Below are 13,152 nucleotides of genomic sequence, written 5' to 3'. Positions count from 1 at the left end.
CAGGAGGCGTGTCTAAAGCACTTGTTAAAGTTAATGAACCCAGTAAACTTGTTTTGGGATCCAGTGAGCCAGGCGAATGGTTCTGGACCGTGGTTTTCTTTTCTTTTTGCGGAACTTGGCATCGAACCCAGAGCTGTGCACATACTAGGCAAGGGCTCTGCCCTCTTCTCTGTTGAGTTGCGGCAAGTCAAAAATAAAACCAGTGTTGGACGTGGTGTCAGACGTGGTGGTGGCAGACGCCTGTAATACCAGCTACTCTGGAGGCTGAGGCAGAAGGATTGCAATTTCGAGGCCAGACTCGGCAACTTTGTGAAACCTTGACTCAAAATATAAATTGAAAAGCTCAGGAATAGAGCACCCCTGGGTTCGAACCCCAGTAATATGAAAAATAAAACTGCTAGCAGCCATCCTGGACTCCTAGGACCAGGTAAACAGGACTAAAGCAGGAGAAAGAGGAGGAAGAGAAATTCTCATTGTATTTCTAGAAACAAAAATCACGTTGATCTTATGACTTGTCTCTTCCATGGCTTATCCACCTCTGAAGGTGTGTGGACTCAATCCCACATCCCATCTTTCAGTAGCCTGTCTCCACTGGACAGTGGCTGCAACTCTATGGCTGGGCAAAGGTGGAACAGAAGCAGCAGTGTTTCTAGCTGAACCATTTCAAATCTCTCTGATCTGCTCTTCAGGAGGAACCCACAAACCCTAACATTTGAAGAGTCTACCAAGGATTACCCAGGAGGGAATCCTGTGTGATCTTGGTGCCATGAGCCTTGGAGGTCCCAGACCAAAGACAGAGAAGGTCCCCAAAACAAGGCCTGGCCAGCAATGCTTGGGTCACCCACAGACCCCTGTTTAACACAGCTTCCTCCTTACTACCTTGACACACACCTTATTCCAGTTCTCAGTACTCAAGCTGTCTATGCTCTTTGGAGTGTCTGCATAATCCTATCTGAATGTATCCTTGTTGAGGAGTCTTTTTATTGTTTGTTTTTGTACTGGGGATTAAACTCAGGGGCACCCGAACACTGAGCCACATCCCCAGCCCTGTTTTATATTTTATTTGTAGACCCTGTCTCACTGAGTTGCTTAGCACTTCACCATTGTTAAGGCTGGCTTTGAACTCAGATCTTCCCATCTCAGCCTCCCCAGCAGCTGTGATTACAGGCCTGTGCCACTGTGTCTCACCCAGCTCTTGTTGAGGAATCTTTGGCCTGTAATCCTCCAATGGTTCCCCCAGAGTTCCTCCTGCCCTAAAAGCAAAACTGAAGCAGTCCCTGCTATGGGCATACAACAAGCAGAATGAAACACAATGAAGCCCACCTCCAACATACCCCAAATCCACAGAACACTTTATAAATATAGGTGCATAGAGCCAAGAACACAGTCTGTCTAAGCACAGACTACAAACCCGACTCCAAGGCCGGCCCCTTCCCCCACTACCCCGCCCTGTGCTGGAGAGCTTCGCTCCTCTGGCCTCCCCAGCCTGCTCCTAGCAACAGCCAACAGCTCTTTCAGTTGCCAGGCAACCAAAAGAACCTGTCAGCCCCTTGGAGGCTGGGCTGGAGGGAGGTGGGCAGGACACAGACCCCAACCTATGGATGCAGGGCAGGATGGGGCCACTAGGAGGCATGGCCTTTTCCAGGCCCAAGCCAATATCATGGTTCTTGGGTCAATCACTCCTTTCCAGTCCTGTGCTCTTCCTAGGGAGTCCACAAACCCTTGCTTCCAAACCTCTAGCTGCTCATTCTCCATCTCCTTGGGGGTTCCCAGGGCTATGGCAGGCTCTGCTCTCTACTCCAGTCATACACCTTTCACTCCAGGGGCTAAGAACGCATGTGGTCGGTCATCTCAAATCTGACTTTGCCCCTGATTGCCAGCTCTATATCTACTACTGCCCTGATGCCTCTATCAGATACCTTGGGCTTCTCAAACCCCTGCCTAGAACTGGATACATCTCACCTCCACTGGCACCTCCTGCCTAGAATTGGGTACATCTTACCTCCATTGGCCCCTGCTTCTAGAGCCTCCCACCAGCCAAAGCCATGATCACTCTCCCCCACCCCAACATGTTGTCAGCCTCTTCTCCTCCTCAATTCCCCTTCAAATCTGTTCCCTGCACTGTGTACCATTCTAGACCTCCCTGTCTCCTCCCTGGTTCTACTGTTTCCCCTCTAAATCCATTTTCCACATGGGAGCCAAGAGGATACTGCTGAAAGGAAACACAATTAATTCCTTGCTTACAAACCTCTCTGGCTCCCCAGTGTCCTGAGAATAAAGCTCATGCACACTGGTTTGGATTCTGCAGGAGATTGAAGCAGTAGAGTGGCAGTTAGCAATAGGGGCTCTGGGAAATAAATAGTCTGCAAACTTTCTAGCTGCACCAGATGGGACAGTGGCTCATGCCTATAATCCCAGCAACTCAGCAGGCTGAGGCAGGAGGGTGGCAAATTTGACCCTGTATCAAAAAAAAAAAAAGGTCGGGATGGATCTGAGGATGTAGCTCAGTTAGTAGAGTGCTTGCCTTGCATGCACAAGGCCCTGGGTTCAATCTTCAGCAGCACTAAAAAATAAAAAGCAAAAAGGACTGGGATGTAACTCAGTGATAAAGCTCCCTTGGGTTCAATCCATAGGAAACAAAACAAACCAATAACAGAAAGAAGAAAAAAAAAACTTGCTGGCTACATATTACTTTGGACAAATACCAGAAATTTCCTGTGCCTCAGTTTTCTTGACAATAAAATAGGTCTAGCAATTATATCCACCCAATACACAGGCTGAGGTCAGGACTAAGGGAGGAAATGTAAGTAAAATGTTCAGAACATGTATGGTATTAGAAAACCCTCAATATGAGGTGAATTGTTAAAATAGTAATTTCAGTAAAGCCCTTATAAAGGCTGTCCCCCTCTAAGTATCCACCTCATCTTCCTCCACTTGCAACACAATGACACTTCAACTATTGATCTTGCCTTATAGTCTCTGTCTCCTTGCTCTTCCCGCTTGGTCCCCTATCCTATTAATCACTGCCCCACCCCATGCCTGCCATCATTCACTTCCTGACTATAAACTGGGCCTTTTTTTAAAGGAGGGGTGGGGGAAATTACTATTATAACAATTCACCTCCACCTGAACATGGGTATGGATGTTGGAGCACAGGAGGATCAAGAGGGAAGGGTCATTTGCTCAAGCACTGGGAACTTATTGGTGCCAGTGTGCTGAGAATCCAGGACAAGGGAAGCAGGTGGACCCTGCCCTCAGGAGCACATACCAAACAAGTAAACAGGGAAAGGAACTCCAGTTTTAGAGGAAGCCTCTAGGGTGACACAAGAGTCACTGACAAGTCCTGTGACAAGCAGAAAAGAGTGATAGGCAGAGGCAACATCAAATACAAAGGCCCTGGGGTGGGAAAGAGCTCCCACAAAGAAGGGAGAAAAACTAATGGTTCCTAGAAGTTCAGGAAGCTTTCTTGGTAAAGGAGAGAAGTGCTTGAGGAAGAACACTGAGGAAGAACATTCCAGAAAGAGGAAAGGGCACATGTAGGGGTAGGAAGGTAGGTATTAGAGAATTACCATAGAGAAAATAAAGGGTCAGAGCTAGAGAAACCCTTTACTTTGCAGCTGAATCAAGTGAATCCCATCCATAGACATCCAGTAAAGGACAGCAAAGGTATACTGGTTGTTTCACACTCAGGAATCCAGAAGTCCTTTTGGGCGAGATCATTTTGGGGGCAGAGGGTGGTTGCCTAGCCAGGGCCTCATAAGCACCAGAGGAAGCATGACTTGTCCTTCTGTCTTCTGGGCCCAGCGCCACCTGGACTATTCCAAAAGGACAGTGGAATGACACAGAGAAGAAAGTGGTACTCTAGTTGGAGCAAAGAAGTACAGCTTCTGGCCTGGTGTGGTGGCACATGCCTGTAATCACAGTGGCTTGGAGGCTGAGACTGGAGAATCACAAGTTCAAAGCCAGCATTAGCAATGGCGAGGCACTAAGCAACTCAGTGAGACCCTGTCTCTAATAAAATACAAGATAGGCCTGGGGATGTGGCTCAGTGGTTGAGTGCCCCTGAGTTCAATCCCCAGTACCAAAAATATAAAATAAAATAAAAATAAAAAGAAGTGCTGCTGCTGGCTCACACTGACTACAGGCTCTCCTCCACAGACTACAGACAGGTCCATCTTGTCCTAAGTTCCTATAAAGCAGCAGTCCCTAGCAGGGTGAGGAACAGAGACCCCTGCAGTGGGCTGTGACACCCTAGTCTACAGGCTTCAGGAAGGGGAAGCTGCCGAACTTCCCCAAAAACAGTTTCAGAGTGGGTGTGTCTGTACCCCATCCCTTCCAAAGGCAGGACCCCCTAGATCCTGACCAAGATCCTGACCCCAACTCTATGGTTCCTAGGTGACAGGGAGGGCTTAGACAAAGACCTGTGACCACCAAATCACAAAGACAGGGTCTTGGCAGTTTTTACTAGAGGATCTTAGTGGCTAGAACTCACATCCTCCCAGCAGTCCTGAACTAGACTCCACCTCTGGGTGCATCCCCTGAACTTCCCCCTTCTAGCTTCTTAGCCCAGCAGCAGTTCTGAGATTGGAGTCAACTATCCTGACCTCCCTCCCCACTCCCTGCTAGTCCCCCCTTCTCTGCAGAGGAACAGTCCCAAGCCTGGGGGACCTGAGCCCCAAGACTCCTCTTCCTGGTCATCTGCCCCTTTGCAGATAACTGGCTTTGGCCTAAAGAACTCAGGATCCAGCACTCCTCATCCAGAAGTTCCTGGATGAGGCAAGACCCTGCTCCCTCCACCTGACACATGGATATGGATGTTAGAGCACAGGAGGATCAAGAGGGAAGAATCATTTGCTCAAGCACTGGGAACTTATTGGTGCCAGTGTGCCGAGAATCTAGGTCAAGGGAAGCAGGTGGACCCTGCCCTCAGGAGCACATACCAAACAAGTAAACAGGGAAAGGAACTTCAGTTTTAGAGGAAGCCTCTAGGGCGACACAAGAGTCACTGAAAGGTGTGTGCAAGGGAAAGTCTGGCAGGGCCAGGGTGGGGGGGGGGGGGATTTGAATCATGGGAAGGGAATAGTCCAGTCCTGTGATTAGCAGAAAAGAGTGATAGGCAGAGGCAACATCAAATACAAAGGCCCTGGGATGGGAAAGAGCTGGCTTTTCCTGTACCAGAAAGGAGACTGAACTGCTGGGCACAGCAATGTACAGCTGTAATCCCAGAGATTTGGGAGCCTGAGGCAGAAAAATCCCAAATTCAAGGCCAGCCTTGGCAATTTAGTGAGATCCTGTTTCAAAATAAAAAGGTAAAAAGGGCTGGGAATGTAGTTCAGTGGTAAAAACACCTCTGGGTTCAATCCCCAGTACAAATTGAAAAAAGAAAAGAAAGAAAGAAAAGAAGTGAAAGAAAGAAAGAGAGAGAGAGAAAAGAAAGGCCTGTCCAGAATAATGAAAGCATAATGATGTGAGAGGGGGCTACTGTGAGACGTCACTGAGGAGCAGAGCACACAGGAGATACTTGAGGTAGGGACACCAGTATCACCAAATCAGTGACCCACATCTAGCCCTGCAAGTCCTACTGATCCTGGCACTCAGAGTGCCAGGCAGCCTACCTAGGTCCTGGTAGGTCTAGGAAGACCTCAGGGCTTTGAGGCCAAGGTCTAAGCTAAGCTCCCCTCTTGCTCCTTGTTCTTGAAGAGTTCATGATCTAATCTTCCACTGTGCCTACCACATACACAGCTTCCAAAGGCCACTTCCCCTGGGAAGCACACAATCCTTGGCGGGCCTGGGAAACGATAATGGACTCTATCCCCAGGAGCTCCTGTTCTGCTCACATTGTTGCCTAGTCCTCCTTACCATGCTGTCCAAAGGCTGGGCTGGTAGCCTCTCCCATGACTCGTTAGGGCTGTCATTAGCACTGCTTCCTGGAATTTAATTTAATAAAGGCGCAAAAACAGCCCTAATGAAGGTGATGCAATAGCAGACAGCCCAGCAAGATGAACCTTGCCACCTGGGCCCAGGGGCTTCCTGTACCTGGTGACTAGGAGAGAGAGAGAAGAGAGAGGGGAATCTGTCCTGGGGAAGTTGGTCACTGAACCCAGGAAGCAAGGGGGCATCGCTCTACTCTATAGGGAGTAAACGCTATACCCAAAGCCAAATAGACAGTTAGGAATGAGCCTGGTGAGGAGCTGCTGCCTAGGATGTTGGGGAAGAAGCTTCTGAGAAGCCATCAATCAGCAAAAAAGGCCAGCATTATGTCACTCAACAGATCAGGCTAAAGGTTAGCACCAGGGTGTGGAGATTGACAGGAGCCAGATCATCAGGGACATGAGGGCAAGAAAGAATTAAAACTGTATTCTAAGTTTAGTGAAAATCATTGGAAAGTGTTGTTTTGTTTTTAATATATTTTTTCAGTTGTGAGTGGACAGAATACCTTTATTTTATTGGTTATTTATAAAAAAAAGTATTTATTTCTTAGTTTTAGGTGGGTATAAAGCTTTATTTTATGTGGTGCTGAGGATCTAACCCAGGGCCTCACACGTGCTAGGCAAACACTCTACAACTGAGCCACAACCCCAGCCCTGGAAAAGTTTTATTTATTTATTTAGGGTACCAGGGATTGAACCCAGGGGCAATCTGCCACTGAGGCACATCCCCAGCCCTTTTTTGTATTTTATTTAGAGACAGGGTCCCATAGAATTGCTTAGTGCCTCGCCTTTTTGCTGAAGCTGGCTTTGAACTCAAGGATCCTCTAGCCCCGGGATTACAGGCATGTGCCACTAAGCCCTGCTGGAAGTTTTAAAAGCCGAGTAATGATTTTCCCCTCTCTAATACTGGGGATTGAACCCAGGATTTTCATGCATGCTAGGACACATCCTCAGTCTTTTTTTTTTTTTAATTTTTTAATATTTATTTTTTAGTTTGTTTTTGGCGGACACAACATCTTTGTTGGTATGTGGTGCTGAGGATTGAACCCGGGCCGCACGCATGCCAGGCGAGCGCGCTACTGCTTGAGCCACATCCCCAGCCCCATCCTCAGTCCTTTTTAAAAAATTTTTTATTTGGGACAGGATCGCACTAAGTTGCCCAGGCGGGTCTGAAATTTGTGATCCTCCTGCCTTGTCTCCTCAGAAGCTGGTATTGCAGGCAAGTATCACTATATTGGGTGAGAGCTGATATTTTAAAGTCCCCTCGGCTATGAGAGGTAAGGATAGAGGAGGAGAGTAGGCAGGGGGTGGCCACCATGTGATGGTGATGGAATGAAATCTTTGGGGACAGGGCTGTCCTAAGTCTTCTGGGAGAAGAAATTTTGGGGGTGGGGTGCAAATATAACCAGGAAGTTTCTATTTCCTCTAGAAGCTTTGAGCTGGCTCATCCCCTGTCAGCCTTCTCTGCAGGCTTGGCTTCTCCAAATGGACGTTGCTCAAACACAAAATATAAAGAAGATCCTTCTAAAGACCCCAACTCTCCACCTCCTCGGGAGTGCCCCTTCCACCGCTCCATCCCTAGGAAGACTTCCGGGCTCCCTACCGGGTCTTGGCAAGGGCTAAACTATCAAGGGACCCCAAAAATGCATTTTCCCAACGTAAACGGATGGGGGGGCTCGGGCCTAGAACTTCGTATAGAGCACCCTCCCAGGTTGCAGCCTGCTCTCGGTCCCTGCCCTCCGCAGCCCCCTCGAACTATCCAGTTTTCTACCTCCCAAGAGTTCTCGGGAACCACGCCCCGCCCCCGGGATCCTAGGCCCCCAGGTTCTCGCGCCCCAACCCAGGCCTTTCAAGCCAGCAGAATCCGGAAGCGACCTCAGTACGTTTTGCCCCGCCTCTTCCGGGGCTTCTCTAGGCCCGAGCGCGCGGTTTCTGTGGCCACCAGAGGCAGCGCAAAGCTCGCGGGCAGCGGCGCCTCCTGGCGGGCCTCGGGCGCAGCGCTCTGCCGGTCTACTGAACGTCTGATGACACCGGCTTTCTGCTTCCTCCTGTCCTGTTGCTTCACACCCTCTGTAGGAAACTCCTTCCCTGTCTGCTACCATTTCGCGGAGATTAGATGGTGATTTGAGTGGTGCCCCTCTGGATCCTTGTCTTCTCCCTGAAGACGGGGAGGCTTGGTACCAATCGCCCGCTCTCAGCCCAGAGCCAGTGCACCATGGAGTTCCTCCGGTGCCCTGTGGATTTTGACTCCAAAGCCGATGGAGAGGAGCTGGATAATACTCGGCTCCCGGAACGCTCAATCAAGAGTGTATCTAGCTGGGCATGGTAGCACAGGCCTGTTATTCGAGCGACTCCGGAAGCTGAGGTCGGAGGAACGCAAATTGGAGGTCTACCTGTAATTTAGTGAGGCCCTGACTAAAAATAAAAAACAAAAGGAGCTGGAGGGAGAGATGTAACTCAGCGGTAGAACGCCCCTAGCCTAGGGGTCTAGCCTCTTCTGCTCTGGGGACCCCTCCAAGGTCAGGCAGGTGGGGAACCTGGGATGGCTCTTTTCCGTATTCACCTCCCGGTCGAACTCCCACCTGAAACCTTCCTGCCTGTCTTCCTCTGGTATGCCAGCCAGGAAGATTTCCAGAAATGCCTTGGAGCCTTAGGGGTGAGAGGGTCCCAGCCACTGGGCTGGGCAATGCAGTGGGTCATTGTGAAACCCTGACTCCACGGTGGATCGCATGGGGGCAGCAGAGGCCGCTTCTCGCAGACTGGGGCGATTAGATCTCTGGCTAAAACTGTTCTGACCCAGCTGTGCCTGGCCTGGTGAGTTTACAGCCCTGTGTGGTTTTGAAAGCAGTTTTGTTCTCTCAAATTTTTTCCAGGGCTACTTTATTACTAAGTCACTCTCAGTCAATTATCACGGCTCCAAGTTGTTTGAAAGAAAGTCAGTTGCTGGGTGACTTTTCTCTGGGGTCAAGACAAACATCTGGATGAGTTCCCTGGGTCTCTTCACATTCTCATTGTTGTCCCTGGGCTGCGTCTGGGACTCATAATGTCTTAATATCTAGCACTTGGTCAGAGAGCAGCAGCCACCCTTCACACTTTCTGTTTTCTTTCCTTTTTTTTTAATATTTATTTTTTAGTTTTCGGCGGACACAACATCTTTGTTTGTACATGGTGCTGAGGATCGAACCCCGGCAGCACGCATGCCAGGCGAGGGGGCTACCACTTGAGCCACATCTCCACCCCCCCTTCACACTTTCTAATGTGCAGATTTCCCTATACAACCTCCCACAATGGTCCTCCAGCTCAGTTTCCCCAGCAGTATATTCACAAAGTCCTTCACCTACCTTTGGCTCACACCTGACCAGCCTATTCCATTCCTTCCCCCACAATAGCATCTTTCCAGTTTGTTTGTTTGGTACTGGGAATTAAATCCACGGATGTTTTACCACATAGCTACATCCTCAGTCCTTTTAAGTTATTTATTTTTTTTATTTTGAAACAGGATCTCACTAAGTTCTGGGGCTGGCCTCAAACTTGTAATCTTCCTGCGTCTGGAGCCACTGGGACTGCAAGCATGTGCCACTGCCCCGGGCTTCCAATCTTTCTTAAAAGCCACTTTTGGCTCTGCCCCTTTAACTTCACATAAGTTGTCTATATTAGCTCTTTCTGATTGTCTCTCACTTTTTCCTCTACCCAATCCAGTCATGTTTGCTTCTCCCTCCACAAAACTGCCTTGGACAGGATCCTTAGTTACCACAGGGTCCTGAATCTGATGCTCCCACCTGAAACCTTTCTTAGTGATTCCCAGCATCTGATATTTGCCTGACTCTAGGTACCTACACTTTCCAGTTTTCCTCCTACCTGCTGGCTTTTCCTACGCAGATCCTTGCCTGATTCTGTCTTATTTCTGCAGGGCTCAGTGTGAACTGTTGCCTTCCTCTGTCTAAACGTCCTCCCATTTTGTCCAGGCCCATGGCTTGAAGTACCACTAACTTTGCCTCTCAGACCCAAAGCTCCACTGCCAGCCAATACTGAGCTTGCAGCACACACCGGTAACTGATGTGACTATACTTTGATGTATGGTCAGTACTTTCAACTCTTCACAGTCATGCTGATATCCCTTCCAAGCCTTCTCCTATCCTAGCTTCCTGAAGTGGCAGCTCTATCCCTAGACAACTTGGAGTCACCCGATTCATCCTCTCTCCCCATATCCAGGCCATAAGGCAACCCTGCCACCTTTATCTTCCAGACAAAATACCTTACACCAACTCTGCCACTACCTGGGCTAAGCCGCCTGACATGATTGGAATAATTGCAGTAGTCCTAGTGACAGTGTAACTCTTGCCCCCCACCCTATCCAGAGTTTAGTTTCAGTGTAGTAGCTAGCATAATCCATACAAAGCTTAGAGTCATACTGAATCAGATCCTGCCTCCCTGCCCCCTACTCTGTTTAGGACCCAATATTGATTCTGATCTTACCCAAATACAAATCCAAAGTTCTACTTACTATTTTTTTTTCATATTGGGATTGAACCAAGGGCTGTGCTATATCCCATCCCCAGCCCTTTTTTATTTATTTGTTTATTTTTATTTGGAGACAGGGTCTCCCTAAGTTGCTTAGGACCTTGCTAAATTGCTGAGGCTGGTTTTGAACTTGTTATTCTCCTGCATAAGCCACCTGAGTTGCTGGGATTATAGGCATACACTACCATACCTGGCTCCCAGTACTTTTTATTGTTTTTATTTTGAGATAAGGACTCACTAATTTGCCCATGTTGGCCTCAAATGTGCCTCAGCCTGCTAAGTAACTGGAATTACAGACCTGTGCCACCATGGGATCAAAGCTCTTTTCTTTCTTTCTTTCTTCTTCTTTTTTTTTTTTTTTAAATGATACTGGGAATTGAACTAGGACTCTCTTCTATACCCCAAGCCCCTTTTTACATATTCATTTACTTTTATTTTGAGACAGAGTCTTGCTGAATTGCCTAAGTTGGTCTCAAATTTGCAATTCTTCTGCCACAGCCTCTAGAGTAACTGTGACTTCAGGTATGTACCACCACCCTCACCCCCTCCAAAATTCTTATGGTGGCATGACAGGGCTCCACAACATTTGGCCCTCTCATGAGCCTCCAACCAACCCTGTAACCATCTCTTGCCTTACCCAGCCCCAGCCACAATGGCCTCCTGGCTATTTTCAGATGTCAGGCACATTCTATCTCAGAGCTTTGCACTGGCTGATCACACTGACTAGAACTTTTCTCCAAAGATGTTCGCATAGCTTCTTCTTTCTTCAAATCTCTGATGGCCTCTTTAGTGAGGGTCACCCTGATCTACCTCCTGATCCCTTGTTTTCTATTGCCCTTACCTTGATATTTTATTTCCCATAACACTGAGCATCTTCTAAGAAGTGATTTAAGCTAGTGGTTTGTTTAATATTTCTGTTCTGAATCCAGTTCTTCACCAGTTCTTCACTGCTGTACTTGGCAGGTCCTGGAAGAATGCCTGGCACATAGGAAGTCTCAATAAACACATAATTTCTGGGGTAATAGCTAAGTTGTAGTGTGTGTGCCTTGTTATGTGCAAGGTCCTTGGTTCAATTAGGAATTGAAGCTAGCACCTCTTAAAAGGCTGGAGGTGTATCTCTGTGGTAGAATGCTTGACTAGCATGCATGAGGCCCTGTATTCAATCCCTAGCACTGCAGAAAAAATAAACAAATAGTTGTAGACTGACTAATTAATGCATCCCTTTTCATTTGATAAGTGTCTATGTGCATGTAAACATGGGTGAGGATTGTTTGGGCAAGGACAGTGGCTGGGCAGGGAAATCAATATGCTTTTGTCCCTTTTCCTAGTCTGTATATCTTATTTTTCTGTAACATTCACAAGAAAAACAATGAAAATAAGTAGAGATGATGTCTATATTGGACTTTCTGGCTACCCTGCCTTTTTTTTTTTAAATATTCTTTTTTAGTTAGATGGACATGATACCTTTATTTTTTTATGTGGTGCTGAGGATTGAACCCAATGCCTCACATGTGTGAGGCAAGCGCTCTGCCACTGAGCCACAATCCCAGCCCATCTACCTTCTTAATATTCCAAAAAGAGCAAGGAAAAAATTCTTTCAGAACAATGTTTTATTTGTAGTGCTGGAGATGGAACCTAGGATCTCATGCATGCTATGCAAGTATTCTACTCCTGGGCTACATCCCCAGGCTTAGAACAAGGAGGAAAAAACTGGAAAATTCTTCAAAACATTTAAAAACGCTTAATAAGGCCCAGGGGCCTGAAAACCCATCCTCATGGAGGCTGAATGGCTAGAATTTGACAGCCAGAGACAAGGGATACTCAATTTCACATAGTCTATGGGCACATGGCTTTGGAATCTAGTGCAGTGGTTACATCACCTGTCCTCTCTTTGCTGGAGCTGTTGTCCCCTGATCAGGCTAGAAGAGGCCTTTGGAGGCCAGGGTCCCTCTCAATCCAGTACTATATGTGTTGGGGAGTGGGTAGCTACTGTTAGCAAATCCCATCAGCCTGGTGTTTTGATGATGCTCTATCCTACAGCGCTCTTTGGATGGAAGAAGTATGTGAAAAGATCCCCTGGGCCTATTAGCAGGACAGACTCTGCCTCTTGTTGCCCCTGACTCCCCAGCAGCCAAGGGTTCCAGACAGGGCTCTGGCCCCATCTGATGGAGAACAGGCCTGAGAAATCCAGACAGTAGCCCCTCATGACAGGGCACCCTGGGCTCCATCCACCTCTAGGCTAGTGTTCAGCTCTTTCCTGTGGCCACAGGTCTTCTGGGTGAGTTTCCAGGCTGGAGTCAGGTGCCTGGAGATGGTGGGAATGGGATTCAGGAAGCCCCCCTCTACTCAGCTGGCACTGCTATGGGCCAAGCAGCTACCAGCTTGAGGAAGTTCTTTTTTCAGGAGTTTCCCAGGCTGGCAGCTGCCTTGCTAGTTCAAACTAGATTTTTCCTGCTGTCCTTTCTCTGGTGGCCTAGCATGGTGCAGGGTCTCTCCTAATGAGGGTTTGATGCCAAGGCCTGGACAGCTCCATCCTGCTGTGTTGCAGCTGGTTTAGGCTTGCCTAAAGCGATGGACAGCTTCCCAGTGCCACTGGGCCAGGACACCTGGGGCCTCCTTGCAGCCCCTGCCCTGCCTTGGACTGCCACCCCCTCCCCCACTGCCACTCAGGGCCCCACACATAGGAACTCACTAACCCACC

Source organism: Ictidomys tridecemlineatus, chromosome 3, assembly GCF_052094955.1.
Source record: "Ictidomys tridecemlineatus isolate mIctTri1 chromosome 3, mIctTri1.hap1, whole genome shotgun sequence".
Taxonomy (NCBI): Eukaryota; Metazoa; Chordata; class Mammalia; order Rodentia; family Sciuridae; genus Ictidomys; species Ictidomys tridecemlineatus.
The sequence above is the reverse complement of the archived record's forward strand: the minus strand, read 5'-3'. Positions refer to the sequence as shown.